We start from the raw sequence: 22,588 nt of genomic DNA on the forward strand, positions 1-22,588 counted from the left end.
ATCGTACTCCCTCTGATAGAGATTCCAGGGCGCTGGATAGATGGGGAAAGAAGGTTTATACTTTGCAACCTTGGCAATTAGTGCCTTAAACTGCCAGTTTCATATGCTTAAATATCAACAGTATGTCATGGGATTATTGAAACAGAAAATTATGTTGATTTCTGAATGTGTGGAAAATAAAGAATTACAGGAATTATTGCATGCAGCAGAAAAGGTTGGAAAGCATACTTTGCAATGTGGTTTTGATTCCTTGGAGGCCTCCTGCAGGGCCTCGGTTACTGGATCTGTGATTAGAAGGCATGCCTGGCTCAAGGAGCAACATTTGCCTGATCATGTCAAAGCTAAACTTGTTGGATGCACGTTTACAGCATGATACTCTGTTTGGTAACAAGGCAGAAGAGGTTTTAAAGAAAATGGAAGACAAAGCTAAATCTATGCAAACTGTAAAAGACTTTACAAGTGCAGCCACCAAGATTCAGTAGACACTGGCCTACAAAAATTGGTCCTTTCCTATGTCCAACACAGCTTCCTGGGGCAAATCCAGGCGCTCTAAGGGCTCTAGATACCAAACACGGGGTTCTTACAGGTCAAAGCAATGGGGTGCGCCTCTACCTACAGTAAACAGTCTCAATGACTTCCCTCTGCCATCACCAAGCAGTTATCTTTTGGCAGCCCCCTTAGGGGGAAAACTAGCACTTCATGCTCAAAATTGGTAGTTAATAACCCAGGGCAAGTGGGTATTAAACATAGTATCCCAGGGATACAGATTTCATTTCCATACCTTGCCAATTCCAAACGGTTGGCCAGTTCTGCCACAAAATCAGTGGGCAGCGGCACAGAAACAAGTTACTTCCCTCGTGGATATGGGGGCTATTCAGCCAGTACCAGAACAGGAAAAAGGACAAGGGTTTTATTCAAGACTGTTCTTGGTACCCAGAAAAGACCATGCCTGGTGCGCAGTAAATTGATTTTGAACACATTCTTGGACATACCAAATTTCAAAATGCTAACTTTGCAGCAGCTTCTGCCCAAGCTGGGCAAGAACGCTTGGCTAGTGACTCTAGACTTGAGGCATACCTGCATATCCCAATAAGGGAATCATGCAGGAGATACCTCCGCTTCAAGGCTGGTTTAATGCATTTACCAATTCTCTGCACTGCCCTTTGGCTTATCTACTGCGCCCATGGTCTTTACAAAGTGCCTGGCACCAGTAATTGCATTTTGCAGGACTGTCTCATTCAAGCAGAAAACAAGGACATTCTTCTTCAACATGTGGCGTTTGTGAAAAGGCTTCTAACATGCCTAGGGTACACAATAAACGAAAAGAAATCACAACTGGTACCTTCTCAAAAGATTACATTCCTGGGTGCAAGCTTGAATACAACTGTCCAGATGGCTTACCTTAAAACAGACAAACAAAGGCAACTGACTATTTACTTCAAACAGATGGCAACAAAAACCCAGTTATCTGCAAGACAAATTCTGCAGGCTTTGGGGTTCATGGCATCCTGCATTCTACTGATTCCATATGCAAAACTGCATATGAGGAAACTACAGTGGTACCTAAAAAGTTTATGGAGTCAACATTGTCACAGTCTGGAAACAGTGATTCCTCTCATTCCCTGCCTACTACAGGAGTTTCTTTGGTGGGCAGAGACATGTCACCAGAACATGGGACTGTCTTTCACTCTACCCCCTGTCAACTAAACCCTAACTACAGACGCATCAGACTTTGCTTGGGGGGCCCCCCCGGCGTGGAGATGCATTCAGGGCATATGGAGCCCCAAACAAATGCATCTGCATAATGACCAGAAAGAGATGTTAGCTGATGTCCTTCAAGGATGCATCTGCAGTCATCACATATGGGTTGTCCTGCCTCGGGCAGCCCTTCGGTCGGCCGGATTCCAAAGTCTGGGTCCGGCGTCGGCAGATGTCGCATCTTCCCCGACTTCAGAGCGCCTGGGGTATAAAAGCATCCGCCGACGCCATCTTCCTCAGTCTTTCTTGCCGCGTGGTGCCCGAAGCAGAAGCAGTTCGCAAGTGCCGGTCGGCCAGCTCCTGTAATTCAGCTACCGAAGACTTCAAAAAGCTAAGTACCCCGTTAGGGACTCTTTCTTGCCTCAGCCGATATCAGATAAAGTTAATAATTGTTTGACTTGTGGGAAACAAATACCTCATAAGGATTTCCACTCTTACTGCCACCCCTGCCTAGGCCCAGACCACGACGTCTCTGCCTGTTCAGCCTGTGCTTCCTTCAACCGACGCACTCTTAGACGTCGGGCGGAGTTTGTAGAGGAATTCTTTGGGGCTAGTTTCTCGTATAAGATGCCGTCGGAGACTCCGCATTTAGTTAAACGAAAGGACAAGGACCAACACACGCGGACCGCGGTTTCGGCTGAAACCACGGCAAGGCCTACCGCGAGTGTCTCGGTCTCGGCTGAAACAGAGTCCTTGGTACTTCCAATTTCAGAAACCGCTCAACCGACTACCTCGGTCCCGGAGGCCCCGGCCGAGTCTGTTATTGAATTACCAACAGAAACTGGTGTCCTGGAACCTTCCGACACCATTCCTTTAGACAAATCTACACCAGCACGTGGTGCAGCCAGGCCTCCTGCATCCATGTCCATTAAGGCTTTCTCCAGGGCTAAAGCTGCTAAACTTTCAAAAGCTTTGCCTCCCAAAGTTATCCCTCAGGGACCCTCTACTGGATCACAAATTCTAAGCTTAGCAGAGGATCTTATCTCCTTAATTAGGGGCTCTCAACCTCTTCCAGACAAAAGGCCCAGGGTTGATCCCTCTGATCCACACTCCTCAGATGAGGCCTCTGATGGCTCTACTCTCTCGGACCACCAGGAGGAGGCTTATTCGGCCTACGAGGATTCTGATGCAGAGGAATCTATTCCCTCGGCCTCCCCTCCTGAAGAGTTTTCCTTTGGGGAGACACTACACACCATGAGAGAGCATTTCCAATGGCAGGGCCAGGAATTCTCTGATTCCAGGAAAAGATTAAGGACCTTTTTACATTTACCTCAGCATAGGCCTTTAGCTATTCCTCTTGTTTTGAATGTCATTGATGATGTGTATTCTGACTCTAGCACAAGCCTTGATTCTCTTCCTCCGGCTCCTGCCAAACCCGATAGGTACTACAGGGTCCCGGACTCGCATCTTTACCTTTACAAGGCCCACACTGCAGATCCAGAAACTATTTCCCAGGGCCCAAAAGGGGTTGCAGCTGCCACTGCTAAAAATCCTCTCTCCTCTGAAAGGGAGTCCAGAGCTTTAGAGAGATGGGGCAAAAAAGTGTATACTTCTGCTACTCTTTCTATGAGGGCATTAAATTGTCAATTTCATATGATACAGTACCAAGAGTATTTGTTAGAGGAATTGCATAAAAAGTTGTCTTCACCTGACCCCCTAGACTGCAAGTCACTTCAGGATCTGGTACATAACTCTCAGCAGGTTAGCAACCATTTCTTGCAATGTGGTTATGATGCATTGGAAGCTTCATGTAGGTCAGCTATGACTGGCGCAGTCATACGTAGGCATGCTTGGCTGAAGGAACAATCTCTGCCAGACCATGTTAAAGCAAAGCTGCTGGATGCCCCACTGGAAAAGCAAAAGTTATTTGGCTCCACGGCTCAGGAGGTCCTAAAGAAATTTGAAGAAAAAGCAAAATCAGTAGTCAGTCAAAGATTTTCTCCAAGTACAACCGCCTAGATTCAGCAGGAATTGGCCTTCCAAGAATTGGTCCTTTCCAGACAGAGAGATTTCAGAGAGGCAAGAACAGGCATGCCAGAGGTAGGGGGCAAGCTAGAGGCTCCTACAGAGGACGTCAATGGCAGCCTCCCAACCAGAGAGGTAATGCAGGACCTTCAACTGCTGCACAAGGACAGGCTCAATGACTTTACTTTGACACCGCCAACCAGGGCTCAATTGGAAGCACCCTTGGGCGGAAAGCTTTCTTTATTTTCAGAAAATTGGCACAGTATTACAAGGGACAAATGGACACTGCAGATAATAGACAAAGGATACAGGTTTCATTTCCACACATTACCAAAAAGAAAGGGCATGCCAGACCTGCCACAGAATCAAAGGGCAGAGGCTTTGAAACAAATTTCCAGCTTAATGCAAATGAAAGCTATAGAAAAAGTTCCTCTCTCAGAACAAGGCCAAGGATTTTATTCCAGACTATTCCTTGTTCCAAGAAAAGAAAAACAATGGAGGCCTATTCTCGACTTGTCCGCACTGAACACTTTATCTCATTGTACCAAATTTCAAAATGCTGACTCTACAGCAGCTCCTTCCCATGCTGGGCAAGGGGTCTTGGCTGGTAACTCTAGACCTCAAGGAGGCATACCTGCATGACCCTATCAGACAAAGTTGCAGAAGACACCTCAGATTTCTTGCAGGGTCAGAGCATTATCAATTCTCAGCATTGCCCTTTGGCTTATCTACTGCTCCCAGAGTATTCACGAATGCCTGGCATCAGTAATTGCACACTGTAGACTTCAGGGGATGCAAATATACCCATATCTGGACGACTGCCTAATACAAGCGGACAGCAAACAAACTTTGATAAAACACTTGAATTATGCCATTCACCTACTTCAGGCCTTGGGATTTAGTCAACTTTCACAAATCAAGACTTGTTCCATCCCAAAGAATAACCTTTCTGGGTGCAGATTCTAGATACAACCACCCAAATGGCCTTCCTTACAGAAGAAAAACAAAGTCAACTACCAGATTATTTCAAAAATCTGACAAGGCAAACCCAGCTGACTGCAAGGAAAATCCTGCAAGCCCTGGGTTACATGGCTTCTTGCATACTTCTGATTCCGCAAGCAAGACTACATATGAGGAAACTACAATGGTACCCAAGGAGTTTATGGACTCAGCACAGTCACAGCCTGGAAACTTTGATACCACTCATTCCATGCCTTCAAAAGGAATTTCTTTGGTGGGCTCAAGCAAGCCAGTCAAACAGGGGTCTGCCTTTCAGCAAACCAATAGCCAGCCAAACCAGTACAACAGACGCTTCAGACCACGGATGGTGAGCGCACATGGAGGGAAGATGCATTCAAGGTCTATGGACATAAAAAGAGCTACTCATGCACATAAACCAAAAGGAAATGCTGGCAGTGATACATGCAGTCGAAGCCTTCAAACCCTTTCTGCATCATGGCCATCTGTTAATAAGGACAGACAACACCACGGTTATGTGGTATATAAACAAGCAAGGAGGCACCCATTCCTATCCTCTTTGCAGGCTGGCAATGAATCTATGGGAACTTTCCCTGAAACTCAATATACAGCTACAATCCCAGTTTGTGCCAGGAAAAGACAATATACTGGCGGACAGCTTAAGCAGAAACATAATGGATGCACACAAATGGATGCTGCACCCAGACATCTTTCTACAGATAACACAGTCATGGGGGAGACCGGACTTGGATCTTTTTGCCTCCCCCCACAATCATCAACTGAAGAAATTCTGCTCAAGGACATGCCACCCACAAGCATGGAAAGTGGACGCCCTGTCTTTCAGCTGGAGAACTCTTAACAGTGTATGCATTTCCACCTCTCCCATTAATGACCAAGGTTTTAGTAAAGATCAGGACAGAGTAGCCAAAGGTGATTCTGATAGCTCCGGACTGGCCAAGACAGCACTGGTATCCACTATTAAAGAGCATGTCACGTACGAAACCATGGCCTCTTCCTCTATGGCCGCTGTTACTGTCACAAGACTGCATCCCAACCTGAAAACCTTGCAATTAACAGCCTGGAAAATACCTTGACTCCTCCTCAGGACAAGCTATCCCAGAGAGTGAAAGATATTATTATGGAAGCTCGCCGGCCTTCCACAAGAAAGGCATATTCAGCAAAATGGAAAAGATTTCTCATTTGGAATACCACAAAGGGCCTAAATGCGACAGTGATGAGCATGGCACATATCCTGGAATACTTGGCAGAAATGTTCCACAGTGGTCTGTCTTACTCTTCCATTAAAATACATGCTTCAGCAATTTCAGCAGAGTACAATACAGATCAGCCTGTCTTCTCTCATCCTCTATTAAGACCGTTTCTAAGAGGAATCAAAAACATCAATCCTCTAAGGAAACCACCTCTACCTACTTGGGACCTTAACTTCGTGTTGGAAAAACTAACACTGCCTCCCTTTGAACCAGCAGCATCTGCAGAACTGCAGTTCCTGTCTTGGAAGACTGCTTTCCTTCTGGCCATAACCTTAGCAAGAAGAGTATCTGAGTTACAGGCCCTTATGGCAGTACAGCCTTTTCTTATTTTTCATCAGGACAGAGTTTCACTAATAACCAATCCTACATTTATGCCAAAGGTGGTATCCAGGGTTTCATTAAATCAAGCTATTCATTTTACCTACCTTCTTCCCAAATCCACAAAACAAAGGGGAGAACTTCTGCACACTCTGGACATACACAGACAGTTGCGCTACTACTTGGACAGAACTAAAGGTTACAGAAAAACTGACCAGCTGTTGGTAGCATATGCTGCTGGTACACAAGGAAAAGCAATTTCCAAACAAACCATTTCAAATTGGATAGGGAATTGCATTCGTTTCTGTTACTCCTTTCATGGAACAACTGTGCCAACTAACATTAGACCTCATTCCACGAGAGCCACAGCCACCTCCACAGCCTTCTTGAGAGGGGTGGCTACCAAGGACATTTTAGAAGCTGCTACATGGAGCTCCGTGCATACATTTGCCAAGCATTACAATTTACCTTTATATTCCAGATCCAGAGCAGGTTTTGCTACGGCAGTCCTGCAGGGCATTTTAGCTACACCATCCTTTTCATAGTTCCTCCACCCCCAGATTGGCTATGGTATTCTACCCATATGTGATGACTGCAGATGCATCCTTGAAGGACATAGTACAGTTTTGTACCTACCATAAATGTAGATGTCCGATAGGTATGCATCTGCAGTCAGGTTTACCCTCCCTCCTTCACCTCTGTGGTATTACTTGGGTACTTACCCCTCTAATAGCTAGCTGGGGGGATCTATTTATGGTGTATTTGTTTTTTATATTATTGTGCATGTTTGGATTTTTAAATGCATCTCTCCAAATTTAGCCTTCCTTAGAGGGCACCTGGCATCTGGGGCAAGAAAAACTGAGGAAGATGGCGTCGGCGGATGCTTTTATACCCCAGTTGCTCTGACGTCGGGGAAGATGCGACATCAGCCGACGCCGGACCCAGACTTTGGAATCCGGCCGACCGAAGGGCTGCCCGAGGCAGGACAACCCATATGTGATGGCTGCAGATGCATACCTATCAGACATCTACATTTATGGTAGGTACAAAACTGTACTTTCAGAATGCCCTGACAGCCTTAAAGGACTTTTCATCCAGGACAACTACTGATAAAGACTGACAATATCACGGTTATGTGGTACATAAACAAGCAGGGGAGCACACATTCCTACCCCCTTTGCAGACTAGCCATGACATTGTGGGACACAGCCTTGACTTACCAAGTACATCTTCAAGCTCAGTTCCTGCCAGGAAAACAAAATACTCTGGCAGACGACGTAAGCAGAAACCTTATGGACCCTCACTAGTGGAAACTGGATCCACAAGTCTTCAGCAAGATAACAAAGAAATGGGGGAGCCCGGACATAGATCTATTTGCCTCTCCCCAGAATTGTCAGCTGGACAAATTCTGTACAAGGACTTATCACAGACAAGCATGGAAAGTGGATGCCGTATCCTTCAGTTGGAAAAACCTAATCAGTCTATGCCTTTCCTCCTCTGCCTCTTCTTCCCAAGGTCCTACTAAAGGTCAGACAGGAAAAAAACAAAAATGATTCTAATTGCCCCGGACTGGCCTTGCCAGCACTGGTACCCAATCCTAAAGAATATGTCTCAACTCCCTCCTTGGTACTTGCCTCAAATACCTCATCTACTTTCTCAGCAGAACAATCAAATCCTGCACAATCAGCTCCAAACTTTGAACCTGGCAGCATGGCTGATCATGTAGTTATTCAAACAACATCTCTCAGTAAATCTGTGATGGATGTCATTTTGGAAGCCAGAAGGCCTAGTACTAGAAAATCTTATGCAGATAAATGGAAGAGATTCTGTGCTTGGAACCAAGAACAAGGAACCGACACAGCAAAGCCAAATATTCCTCAGATTTTACAATACTTGACTGAGATGCTTGACAAGGGGCCTATCTTTTTCATCAATAAAAATCCATGCCTCTGCTATCTCAGCTCATTACAAAACAGAGCCACTGATTTTTTTTTTTCTCATCCTTTGCTAAAACAGTATCTTAGAAGGGCCAAAAATTTAAGGCCTCCCAGAAGATCACCAATTCCTGCATGGGCCCTCAATTTTGTGTTGGAAAAGCTCACCCTGCCTCCATTTGAACCAGATGTTACTGCAGATATAAAGTTTTTATCCTGGAAAACAGCTTTACTTCTGGCAATCACTTCAGCAAGAAGGGTTTCAGAGCTACAGGCCCTCATGGCTGTCTAGCCTTTTATTATATTTTACCCAGGTGTCCCTCAAGACCAAGCCTTCCTTTATGCCTAAGGTGGCATCCAGTGTGGCTCTTAACCCAAGTATTTACCTGCCAACTTTTTACCTAAATCCGCAGAACAAGGGGGAGTGGATTCTGCATTCCTTGGATGTACACGGACAACTAAGATTCTACTTAAACAGGACCAAATCTGTAAGAAAGTCTGAGCAGCTACTGGTGGCATTTGCTACAGGATCACAGGGAAAGGCTATTTCAAAGCAGACTATTTCAAAGTAGATAAGCCACTGCATTCGTTTTTGCTATTTGAATCATGGTAAGCCGGTGCCCAAGGACATTAGGTCACATTCCACCAGGGCTGCATCTACATCAGCAGCTTTTCTCAGAGGGGTGCCAACCAAAGACCTTCTAGAAGCTGCTACTTGAGTTCTGTTCATACTTTTACAAAGCATTATCATTTGACTCTCTTCTTTAAGTCCGGGGCAGGCTTTGCCACTGCAGTTCTGCAGGGCCTTATAGCCACTCCTAATGCTATTTATTCCAGCCTCCCATCCATAGCTTTGGGATTCTACCCAAATGTAATGACTGCAACAGTGAAACACTAAGAACATAGTACAGTTGTGTACACTTACCATAAGTGGAGTTGTTAGAGTGTATTCACTGTTGCAGTCCGGGTTACCCACCCACCATCCCCCTTTTATGTGATATATATATATATATATATATGTATATATGTATATATATATATATATATATATATATATATATATGTATATATGTATATATGTTTTTTTTTTTGCTCCTCATTTCCTCATTTGGGGGGCACCTGACATCTGGGGCAAGAAAAACTAGAAAAAATGGCATTGGCTGCCTGTTTTATATCCCTGATGACCTGATGTCGTGGAAGAGGAGACCGCAACCAACGCAGGACCCAAGACTTTGATATTCAGGCCGACTGAGGGCAACCTGCCAGCAGATTACCCAAATGTAATGACTGAAACAGTAAATATACTTTAACATCTACATTTATGGTAAGTGTACACAACTGTACTTTATTTTTAGTGCCAAAGAAAATGGGGGACTTGAGGCCAATTCTGGATCTTTGTACCCTGAATGTGTCAGTTGCCAAGACGAAATTCCTGATGGTCACACTCCAGTCTGTTCTGCCCTTCCTGCAGGAGAACGACAGGATGTGCTCAGTAGACCTTCAAGACAATTACTATCACACCAAAATGGACAGATGCTCTCGGAGGTTTCTCCACTTCCTGCTGGGGGCCCTATCATTACCAATTCAGAGCGCTACCCTTTGGTCTCACCACAGCCCCCAGAGTGTTCACCAAAGTGATGGCAGTGGTAGCAGCTCACTTGCGGCTGCAGGACTTCCAGGTCTTCTGCCCCCTCCAGGCATCGACTCTGCCAAGCCAGGGATTTCTGTATCCAGGCTGCCCACCAGTTGGGCATCACCATAAATCTCAACAAATCCCTGTTAGAACCGGTTCAAATTCTGGAATTCATTAGAGCCTGGTTGGATACCATTCAGACCAAGGTTTTCCTGACACCAAACAGACTTCAGTCCCTTGAACATCATGTCTTGGCACATTCTTCAAGTTCTGTCTCCTCCAGTGGAGTTCGTTTTAAGGGAGTTGGGGTCCATGACAGCCACGATCACCCTAGTTCCCACAGCTCAGTTACACATGAGGGTGCTCCAATGGACTGTTGGCAGTCCAGTTGTCATCTCTAGATCTAAAATGGTCACATCCTGTCCATCTATCTCGAACGTGCACAGATTCTCTTCTCTGGTGGATTCAGTCCCCGGAACTTCTTCATAGTCGCCCGTTTATTCTTCCCTCCCCTCTGGCCATGGCGACTATGGATGCCTCCCTACTCAGATGGGTGGGCATTGCTTGGGAAGGGCAGTTCAACACATATGGTCTTACCTGGTGATCCATTTGCATGTCAGTGTCCTGGAGAATGAGGGTGGTGCTATTGGTGTTGCAAGCTGTTCATGCCCATCTTCTCCTAGGGACGATTGCCAGACAGACAATATGTTGGTAGTCTGGTATATCAACAAACGGTGGGAACCAGGTCTTGTCCCTTTTGCTGCGAAGCCATGAGATTGTGGAAGTGGGTGATCTCCACCAGCTGTTTTCTGGTGGCAGCGCACATTCTGGCGAGTTACGACATTCTAGCAGGCAGCTCAGCAGGTCTATTCTGATGGCTTACGAGTGGTCTCTGAATCCTTCAGTAGCAAAACAGAGCTTTCTAAAGTGGGGTCAGCCTTGCTACGATCTGTTTGCCTCTCATTCCAGTGTGAACTGCAGCGATTTCTTCACTTTGAACCCCCTTCTGGGGGAGTCCCCTAGAGACGCTGTAGTTCATGCTTGGCCCACCGGTTTTCTCTATGCTTATCCTCCACTTCCCCGCTTGCAAAACTCATTCAGAAAGCACAACGGCTGGGGAGCTCGGTCATCCTCATTGCCCCCTTCTGGCCTCATCAATTATGGTTCCCTTCTATGTGGTCTCATGTAGTGTGTCCTCACTGGTCATTGAATCCTGTTCTGGATTTGATTCCACATCCAGACCTGGCCAGTCTGAAGCTCACTGTGGCCATTGTGCCCTGGCCCAGCAATCAAGGAGCCTCAATCCTCTCCACTGACACCAGGTAGTTACTCTCTTAGAAGAGGAAAGGATAACTAATACACACAGTAAAGTACAATTTCCCTTGAGTGCACACAACAGAGATCACAGTCAGTCTGGGGCTGGTTGCTCCTTTGCTCACCAGGTCCCCAATAAAACTCCCCACTGGCACAGCTATAGCGTCCAGGTCTCAGCCTAACTGGGCAAGCTAAAACCTCCAGTACCCTCTGTCCAACCAGTGCTTCGTGTCTCTGCCCAGGTCACTGATACACACACACACACACACACACACACACACACACACACACACACACACACACTTTGTGAAGAAGTTATACAACCACACAGACTTTCCTGGGAAAAGGCTGGCACAGGTTCTCCAGCTGTGCCCCTATTAGCCAGACCATACGGTAGTAATTCCTGCCACCACCCAGTTAATTATCAGCTGCTAAAAAGGCCCTTAAAAGTGTCCAATTATTACTGTGCAATATTATAATCCAATGGTAGTATGACTAATTAGTCTCAAGGCTTATTACAATAAATTCTATAAATATATAATGTACTCTAAAACATAATTTATCTCTACATAAACCAGCCACAGGTAGAAGGTTTTAAAAATATTTAATAATAAATAATTAAAACACAAGACAAAACTACTACACCACAGAGATATCTAAGAGTTCAGAGATCACACAGAAACGTAAAATAATACAGTAGGACAGGTCTGATTTCAAAGAAAAATACCTACTTAATCTTTACTAGCTTTAACTATTCCTACAAGAAATCACATTGCTAAAACTTACATGTGAGCATAAGGCAGAGTGCTGATAAGATGGATATCAAGATCAAAATGCTCTGTCTCGTGTGAGAAATAATATTTAAACATTACGAACAAAGATGTCTCTAAGGCCCACCCAAATTACATCATTTTTTAACACTTAGCCTGGAGTTCTCAGGCCACAAACTGCACTGTTTAGCAATCTAATACCTTCTCAGAAACGTACAACAATACAAGTCATTTCACATATATACTCTTAATAGAAACCAGAGCAATAAAGCGCATTCCACATCTAAATTCTGGTCATAAACTTTAGCCTTAAAACAATGGGTATGAAACCTTCATCCGGACGCACTGGAGCCAAATTCTAACAGGAAAGGGTCACAACATGCTTCACTGGGCCAGTAGAGTGCAATGTTGTCACATGTTTTGCAGTTCCACATTTCACTGTATTCTTTTACACTCAAGAAAACATGCCTGTATTTTACATTTAAGACTGGTGGCAACGCACGATGCATCGGAGACCATCCAGGTGTGCACTTAACTCCGTAGGCAAGAGACTGCTCCTGCAATTGTAGCATGTTACAGGCCACCACAAACTCCTCAGGAACCTCCACATCCTAAAAAAAAAAGGGATCACCAATAACACCAAACACCATCATACTAGGTGACTTCACTCAGAATTAATATAGACTGGAGAACACTACTCGCCCACAAACAAAACAAGCCCAAACAGGTTCACGGAATAAACAAACTCCAAATGGAACAAACAACTGATGCTCCCACAGAGGAGAGAATCATACATGGATATCATCATCACGAACATCATGGGAGCACAATGTCACACCGGAAGTATACCCCCACTGGTGGTGAGATCAGATCAAATCATCTGTGGATAAAAGCTCCCACCACCCCCCACCCCAAAAGAAAATAAAGAACTTCTCAAAAGAGCAAAAGTTCCACTTCTTTCTCTAAAGTCTCCTTCAAAAGGCCCCGAACCCGGTGACAAGCAGCACAAAGCTGAATCACCCACACTTGCCTTCTACCAGCACCTGCACCACCGGGCAGATAATGGACTCATGCAGATAGCCTCTCGGGCAGATAGCCTAGTATGAACCTATGAACCTATTTACAAATGCCAGAATTGTATATCAAATTCTATTTGACTAGGCTGGCAGCCTTCGCCCATCTCTCTCCAATCGTCACACTCACCACTTGGCTTCTCCAGTTCCCATGATAGGACTCCCGGGTTATCTTCTCCAGTTAAGGTTTTGGAATGGCTCCTAGGTCTTCCACGGGGAAGGTTTATTCAAGTAAGTGGAAATGTTTCTCAATTTGGGCATCTCAATGTGATTTGGATCCCTTCACTGCCCTGACACCTGTTATCTTAAAATTTTCTGGCAGGCATTTTTCAACAGGATGTCAGCTTCTCTACAGTTAAAGTTCAGCTAGTGGCTATTTCTAATTTCCACATAGGGGATAATTCTGCTTCTCTAGCTTCTTCTAAACTCTGTAAAGCCTTTCTGAAGGGTACTTTCTTAGGTCACCGATCAAGGACCCTGTGCCTCCTTGGGACCTTACTTTAGTCCTTCAAGCTTTGGTTTCTTCCCCCTTTGAACCCGCTGCTTCAGTGGATCTGCAGTCCCTGTCTTGGAAGACTGCCTTCCTGATTGCTATTACTTCAGCTAAAAGAGTGTCCGAGTTTCAGGCCTTATCGATTAAGCCTCCTTACATGATCTTCCATAAAGACAGAGTATCTTTAAGCACTAATCCTTCCTTTCTGCCGAAAGTGGCCTCAGAATCGAACATCAGTCGCGTTATTAACCTCCCTGTGTTCTTTCTGAACTTTCACAATAAGGGAGAGTATAAATTATACTTGCTGGATGTTCATAGACAATTATGTTTTTACTTGCACAGAATAAAGGCCTTTCGCAAGTTTGATCATTTCATTTCCTACTCTAAGCCCTTTTTAGGGAAACCTGTATCCAAGTTCACCATTGTTTGTTGGATTACTCAGTGTTTATGGCCTAGTCAAACAAAGGATAGTCTCCACCAGGTCAAGTTAAGGCACATTCTACTAGGTCTATGGCTACTTTTGCTGCCTTTTGGTCTAAAGTTTCCTTGGATGATATTTGCTCTGCGGGTATCTGGGCATCTTCACATACCTTCATCTCCCATTATAAGTTGGATCTTCTCTCCAGAAGTAGGGCATCCTTTGGCTCCGCTGTGTTATGGAATATCCTTCCATGAGGGCCTCCCAGGTGTTTTGTAGCTTAGGACTCTGTCCCACAGGTTGAAGAGCAAATGGAGACAACTTCAGATAAAGAAGTTATGTACTCCCCGTTACATTCCATGTCAGTTGTTGCCCTTTGTTTGTCTTCAGCCGTCCCTTCCTCCTTCCCCCTGCCGTATGTGGGCTGTGTGGTGGTCTGGCTTGAAAAGACATGGCCCTTTCTTTGGCATAACTGGTAATTTCTTATACTGTCTGGGTTATTGTGCCAAGGGGTAAGGCATTGTGTCTGGTTGGGTTGCTATGGCGGGCAGCAAATTCTTTCTGAAGGGAGGAAGGAGACGGGCATTATAGGTAGAGGAGGAGCTTGGAGTTCAGATCCGATGCTGGAGAAATGTGTCCGAGTCAGATATGCCCTGGATCTGTGTCCCACAGGTTGAAGACAAATGAAGAGCAACAACTCAGATGGAACATTATGGTGAGTACATAACTTCTTTTTAATTAAAATTGTAAAGCAGTCACTGTTACCAAATAGGAGGGCACATTTTCTGTGCTGTCTGAAATTATGATATCCCTGTATAACTTGTAAAACTAAGTGGAGGATTTTTTGCTAAAAAATCAAGTTTCTGTAATTAAGAATACATCAGTAAAATCAGACTTCTTGCTTCTAACATAGAAAATTTATATGTAGGCTTCTCATATTGCACGTAAAAAGTTTCAAGCTAGAAACCTTCTCAAAACTATAGATCTGATGTTAGTCTTGGACTGTGGGGCTCAGTTCTGAGCCTTGGAACTGACTGAACCGTTTATTTCAACTTGCACCTTCCAAACTCTCGTGCTAGGCTTTACCCATAATGCTCCTCTCAAAATTACCCCAAATATCATTTGCCGCTTCATGTGTCAGACGCATATGACTGCTCTCAAGCTTTGGCTTACAGTTAAAGTAAGTTTTTTTTTCCCTTAAAAATATCCTTTTTTTCTCTTTTACATGTCTCCCTTTAATTTCTTCTGTCTTTTCTGTATGCACTTCTCTCAATATCTTAAAGAGCTTGTGTGTGTATCTCTCCTTCACTCTACTGCACTATCGTTGGTAGTTCTTTCCTCAGTACCATTGTTGGTACTTGTTACCTATTCAGGTATTCTCTCATACCATCATTGGTATTTCCTTTCTGTTTCCCCTGATGTTCTTCATGTTTCACTGTTGCAGTCATCACATTTGGGTTATCTGCCTGCAGGTAGCATTCAGCCGGCCTGAATACCAGAGTCTTCGGATTTCTGTGTCAGATGCTGTCGCTTCTTCCATGACGTCAGGTCGTCAGGGGGTATAAAACATGCAGCCGATGCCATTACATCAGCCTTTCTTGCCGTGCGATGCCCGAAGCAGAAGCAGTTCACAAATGCCAGTCAGTCATCTGAAATTTTTGTTTTCAAGTTTCAGACCCAAAGTCTTCAAAAAAGATACAAACTGAAAAAAGCTGTAAAAACAAATAAACCAGATTGGCTTCAGTGGTGAAAAAATGATCCACTAGGCGTGTAATATAATACAAAGCACTTTATTAACAACACACACACAGGAAAAAATAAATAAATGAATAATACTAATCCAAATAGACCAAATCCAAGCGCTTTCGTCTCCTGTGTAGGAGACTTTTTCAAGAACAGAGCATGCCCAACAACTGAAAACATTTATACCATCCTTATTTAAATTTCAAACCAAAACACCAATCATTTTCTGTTTCTACTAATTAATCCGTTAGTGTAAGGTGTAATAATTAAAGGTATAACACAATAAAATATGCAGTTCTACTACGACCAAACAATACAAATATTAAAACATGTATGTGTGTATACTGTTTATGCAATACAGTCAGTTATCATGAATTTAAAAAGTATATAACTAATGTACTTGTATTAGGTTTTATAAGTGCATACACATACGCGCATGCTTATGTAACCTATTCACAAAAATTCATGAATATATGAATAAGTACCTGTATAAAATATGTGTGAGTATATATAACTTATATACACACACAAAATTAATTTTAGCGGATCAGAATGCACATAATTAATATTCATTACCAACAATATACATGTGTTGGTATAAACATTTTTTGAAAACATAAAGAGTATAAATGTAGTTATAATAAATTAATAAGTAAATACATGAACATATTATGTTAAACACTTCAAAATTGTTGAATAACCACCTATGTTAAAATACAATGTATAACAAATTCACCTATCTAGGGCCTGTAACTTAAAAAAAAAAAAAAAAAACAAGTAATTGAAATGGAATCTTTCAGGCTTGGCCATTGAGTAGCATTCATTCTTAATTGCCATAAAGCTTCATTCATTTCCAAATATAATGGCCATGATCCACCCCTTGGAGTCACTTCCATAGGTTCTATAACAGTAAATTTAAAACCATGATCTGGCCATTCATTGCAATGCCTTGCCAAAGCATTTATATCCTTTTTTAGTTTAATGCCCCTCAAGTGCTCATAAATACGGGTCTTTAACTTTCTTTCCATTTTTCCAATGTAAAAACAGGTGCATTTGCAACAGAAAGCACAATAAACTCTTTCAGTGTTACAACAATATTTTTTCTTCAAGGTAACTCTAATGCCATTAATGTTAAATTTCATGCCTTCCATTATATATTGGCAATACTTACAAGATCTGCATTTTTCTCATGCCCCCAATACTATAAATGTGGGTATTGTTTTAGAGTATGTTTGAGGGACTGACCTTCTCTGTAGACTGCAATAGGTCTTTCTCCTATACATTGTCTGATTTCATTACACGAGGTTAAAATAATCCATTTCTTCTAAGATTCTTAATATGTCATGACTTTCAAGGTTATATGTGGTAATAAAAGCACAACGTACAACATATGTATATTGTTGGTAATGAATATTAATTATGTGCTTTCTGATCCGCTAAAATGAATTTTGTGTGTATATAAGTTATATATACTCGCACATATTTTACACTTATTCACAAAAATTCATGAATATATGAATGAATAGGTTACATATGCATGCGCGTATGTGTATGCACTTGTAAAACCTAATACAAGTACATTAGTTATATACTTTGTAAATTCATGATAACTGACTGTATTGCATAAACAGTATACACACATACATTTTTTAATATTTGTATTGTTTGGTAGTGGCAGATCTGCATATTTTATTGCATATTTTATTGTGTTACACCTTTAATTATTTCACCTTACACTAATGGATTAATTACCGCGGTGGTGCTGAGGTAGTGTTGTCGCCTCACAGTAAGACGCTGTCCGGTTCAACTCTCAGCTAGAGCGTCTTCTGCGTGGAGACATGCGTGAATGGGCGTACCTTTGTTAAAGGTTGTGCGTCAAGGCTGACAACTCTGTATGTAAAAATTAACTGCCAGTCATTAGCGGAACAGAGTTCCGCTGTGGCGACCCCTGACCGGGAAAAGCCGAAAGACACAACAACACTAATGGATTAATTAGTAGAAACGGAAAATGATTGGTGTTTTGGTTTGAAATTTAATTAAGGATGGTATAAATGTTTTCAGTTGTTGGGCATGCTCTGTTCTTGAAAATTCTCCTGCACAGGAGACTAAAGTGCTTGGATTTGGTCTATTTGGATTAGTAGTAATAATTTATTTATTTTCTCTGCATGTGTTGTTAATAAAGTGCTTTGTATTATGTTATATGCCTAGTGGATCGTTTTTTCACCATTGAAGCCATTCTGGTTTATTTGTTTTTACAGCTTTCTTCAAAAAAGTTAAGTACCCCGTTGGGGATCCATTTTCTTGCTCTAACAGACGTCAGTAAAAGTTAATTCTTGCCTGTGGAAAGCAAATATCTCCTAGAGATTTTCATTCTTACTGCATCCCCTGTTTAGACCCAGACCACGACGTCCCTCTCTGTCAGTTTTGTGCCTTGTTCAATGCCCGAACTATTCGTCGTCGGGCTATTTTTGCAGCCAATTGCTTTCGTACTCTATCTCCGTACTCCAAAATGGCTTTGTTAAGCCATCAGACTACCGATCTTCTGAAAAAATGTAAGGATAAAGACAGAGACAGACCGCATAGTTCCAAAACTGCCGACAACACTTCCATTAAGCTAGTCGCCAGTCCGCCGGTACTCAGTGAGGCGCTTTCGCAGGCCTCTACTGAGACCCATTCGGAGTCCGGTATGCCGCGAGATGCTTTGACTATAGAACCTGCGGATGTCTCTACCTTGGATGGGTCCGGAGCCGCTGTGCAGGCACTGGCTTCCGAGAGTGTAGTCAGGCCTACAGACATTCATATTAAACAGATGCCATCGTTTCCATCCAGACATTCCGAATTCCTCAAGCCAAAAACTCGCACTATGCCTAGAAAACAGACGACCAAAGCACAGGCTCAGGCCCATATGCCTCAAAAACAAATGCTTAGAATCGCTGAAGACCTTATTACCTTTAATTAAGGGAAGCCAGCCTTCCCCCTCTGAGACCTAGAGCTTATTTTCTTTCTGATTCTTCTGATCAGGAATCTGATATTTCTGCTCCTTCTGATTATGAGGATTTTGATGCAGAGGATTCCATTCCCTCGGCTTCCCCTCCAGAAGATTTTTCTTTCGGTGAAACCTTGCATACTCTTAGGGAGCATTTCCTCTGGGCAAGCCAGGATTACTCAGAGTCCAAAAAGAGACTTGGGCAATTCTTACTCCTGCCTCAACACAGACCTTTAGCTGTCCCTCCTGTTCTGGACATTGTAGATGATGCTTTCTTGGAATCTAGCCTTACCACAGACACTTTTATCTCCAGCTCCCAGAAAACCTGACCGGTACTACAGAGTACCTGACTCTCACAAGTTCCTCTTCAAGAATCCTTCTGCAGATCCAGAGACCATTTCCCTAGGACCAAAAGGCATTAAGGCTACTGCTGCCAAAAATCCTACCCCTTCTGATAGAGATTCTAGAGCTTTAGACAGATGGGGTAAGAAGGTGTACACTTCTGCTACTTTGGCCATAAGGGCTTTAAATTGCCAGTTTCATATGTTAAAGTATCAGCAGCATATTATGGGACTACAATAGAAAATGATTTTGGTTCCCGACTGTGCTGAACACAAAGAATTGCAAGATTTAATGCATTCTGCAGAACAAGTTGATAAACATAGTTTGCAGTGTGGTTTTGATGCTTTAAAAGCATCTTTCAGGGCTGCTGTCACTGGGTCTTTACTTAGAAGGCTCAGCAGAACAAAGGGGACAAGGTTTTTAGTCGAGACCTTTTCTGGTACCCAGAAAAGACAACTGGCATCCTGTCCTGGACCTCTCTAATCTCAACACCTTTCTGATGGTTCCAAAATTAAAATTGACCCATACTTGGACGATTGTCTGATTCAGGCAGAAAGTCAGGACTTGCTATTTTACACCACCTGGCATTTGCAAAGAAATTTCTAACCTCACTGGGGTACACTATCAAAGAAAAGAAATCTCACCTAGTACTCTATCAATAGATTGTATTCCTGAGAGCAAGCTTGAACACAACTTCCCAGATGGCATTCCTCACTCCGGAGAAACAAGTTTATTTGACAACCTACTTCAAAATATTGGCCACAAAATCCCAGCTATCTGCAAGGAAAATACTGCAAGCTCTGGGGTTCATGGCCTCTTGCATTCTACTAATTCCATATGCAAGACTGCATATGAGGAAACTCCAATGGTATCTAAAAAGCCTATGGTGTCCACATTCTCAGGGCCTGGATTCCTTGTATGAAGGCAGAGTTCCTTTGGTGGGCAGAGGCCTGCTAACACAACAAGGGACTCCCTTTCACTCTACGCCCTGCTGCCCAAACCCTAACAACAGACGCATCAGACTATGTATGGGGGGCTCACATGGCAGGTGAGTGCATTCAGGGCAAATGGAACCTGAGACAGATGCACCTGCATATCAATCAAAAAGAAATGTTAGCTGTACAGAATGCTCTGACAGCCTTCAAAGACTGTATTCTTCCAGGTCAACTATTGGTAAAGACAGACACCACAGTTATGTGATACATAAACAAGCAGGGGGGAGCTCACTCGTACCCTCTCTGCAGACTCGCCATGTCTCTGTGGAACACAGCCTTGAGCTGCCAAGTACTCCTACAAGCACAATTCCTGCCATGCAAACTAAATTCACTGGCAGACGACTTAAGCAGAAATCTCATGGATCCACATGAATAGAAACTAGAACCCAAAATATTCAACCTCTTGAGGAACAAATGGAGGACTCCAGAGGTAGATCTGTTTGCCTCCCCCTCAGAACTACCACTTGAACAAATTCTGCACCAGAACTCCCCACAGTCAAGCTTGGAAAGTGGATGCCCTGTCCTTTACCTGGGAAAGCCTCTCGGTTTATGCCTTTCCCCTCTGCCTCTCCTCTCGAAGGTTCTACTAAAGATAAAACAGGACAAGCCAAGGACAATGCTGATTGTACCAGACTGGCCACGCCAGCACTGTTGCCCCCTCTTGCACAGTGTGACACTGCTACAACCATGGCACCTGCCTCAGACCCCTTCCCTGCAGTCCCAGCAGGCGGGCCAGATTCTGCACCCTCCACTTCAAACCCTGAACCTTGCATCTTGGCTAATTCCTTGATCTCTCCTCTAGCATCCCTCAGTAAGCAGGTGCTGGATGTCATTCTGGAGGCAAGGAGGCCTAGTACTAGACAATCCTATGCTGAAAAGTTGAAAAGATACTGTTCCTGGAGCCAGGCTCAGGGGGTGGACACAACGGTGGCGAGCTTACCTCATATTCTAGAGTACTTAACAGAAATGCTCCACAAGGGTCTATCCTTCTCGTCAATTAAAATTCATGCCTGTACCATTTCAGCACATTATAATAGTGAGCCACCCCTCTTCTGTCACCCCTTGCTAAAACAATTCCTTAGAGGGGCCAAAAATTTAAGACCCCCCAGGAGAGCTCCCACTCCAGTCTGGGACCTTAACTTTGTATTGGAAAAGCTTACCCCCCCCCCCCCTTTGAGCCAGCTGCAACAGCAGAGTTGAAATTCCTTTCTTGGAAAACAGCCTTCCTTTTAGCCATGACTTCAGCAAGAAGAGTGTCTGAATTACAGGCCATCATGGCAGTGGAACCCTTCATTATCTTCCATGCGGACAGGGTTTCCCTCAGGACTAATCCTTCCTTTATGCCCAAGGTGGTGTCTAGTGTGGCCCGAAATCAGTCCATTCATTTGCCTACTTTTTTCCCTAATCCACAAAACAAAGGGGAGTGAATACTGCACTCTCTGGACGTGCACAGACAACTTAGATTTTATTTGGACTGGACTAAGCCTGTCAGAAAATCTGAATAGCTGCTAGTTGGTTTTGCTGCAGGGGCAGAGGGGAAGGCCATTTCAGAGCAAACCATCTCCAAATGGATAGCCCATTGCATTAATTTCTGCTACAAGTATCATGGAAAACCTACCCCACAGGGGATAAGATCACATTCCACCAGGGCTGCATCTATCTCTGCGGCATTTCTCAGAGGAGTCCCTACCAGGGACATCCTAGAAGCTGCTATCTGGATCTCTGTACATACCTTCACCAAGCATTACCACATGCCTATCTTTTCTAAATCCAAAGCTGGATTTGTCACTGCAGTCTTGCAAGGCTTAATAGCTGCCCCTAATGCTGTTTAACTTACTCCTCCCTCCCTTAGTTTTGGGAATCGACCCAAATGTGTTGACTGCAACAGTGAAACGCAAAGAATATAGTACAGTTGTGTGCACTTACCATAAATGTAAATGTTCGAATGTATTCACTGTTGCAGTCCTATTTACCCTCCCTCCAGCCCCCTGACTTCTCTTGGCTCAACCTTTTATTTTTGAAGGTATATTTATTTTTTCTTGTGTATTTGCTTTTTGATGAGGTTGTACCATACCATATAATTGCTTCCTATTGTGGGGGCACCTGACATCTGGGGCAAGAAAAACTGATGTAATGGCGTCAGCTGCTTGTTTTATACCCCTGACGTTATGGAAGAAGCGACAGCATCCGACGCAGAAATCTGAAGACACTGGTATTCAGGCTGGCTGAGGGCTATCTGCAGGCAGATAACCCAAATGTGATGACTGCAACAGTGAATGCACTCTAACATCTACATTTATGGTGAGTGTACACAACTGTACTTTTTATATTTAAAAAAAAAAGAAGCCTCTCTTCCTTTTCTGGTGTGTGTGTGTGTGTTTTGTTTTCATTATGGCTGATAAATCTGAACCTCGGGGTTTAAAAGGTGTCAGAAATGTGAGAGGAAAATGCCCAACTCAGGCAGGCATTTGTGTTGTGTATATTGCCTAGGTAAAGTTCACCTACAGGAAAACTGTTCAGTTTGCCATGTTTTTTCTGGTAGGACACTCACCGAATGTAAAAACTTATGGACTGCTAAAAGGTGACTTTGAAGAGGC

At 43.5% G+C, this 22,588-nt stretch overlaps 1 protein-coding gene across 3 annotated transcripts in view; it reads left to right on the forward strand.

The window, feature by feature from the left end:
- The window catches only part of CIAPIN1 (cytokine induced apoptosis inhibitor 1), a 589,375-nt gene that overhangs the window by 239,070 nt on the left and 327,717 nt on the right, over nucleotides 1-22,588 (forward strand). The window lies entirely within an intron of this gene.

The sequence above is a fragment of the Protopterus annectens genome, chromosome 8.part0 (assembly GCF_019279795.1).
Source record: "Protopterus annectens isolate FY-2018-M chromosome 8.part0, PAN1.0, whole genome shotgun sequence".
In the NCBI taxonomy this organism is placed as follows: domain Eukaryota; kingdom Metazoa; phylum Chordata; order Ceratodontiformes; family Protopteridae; genus Protopterus; species Protopterus annectens.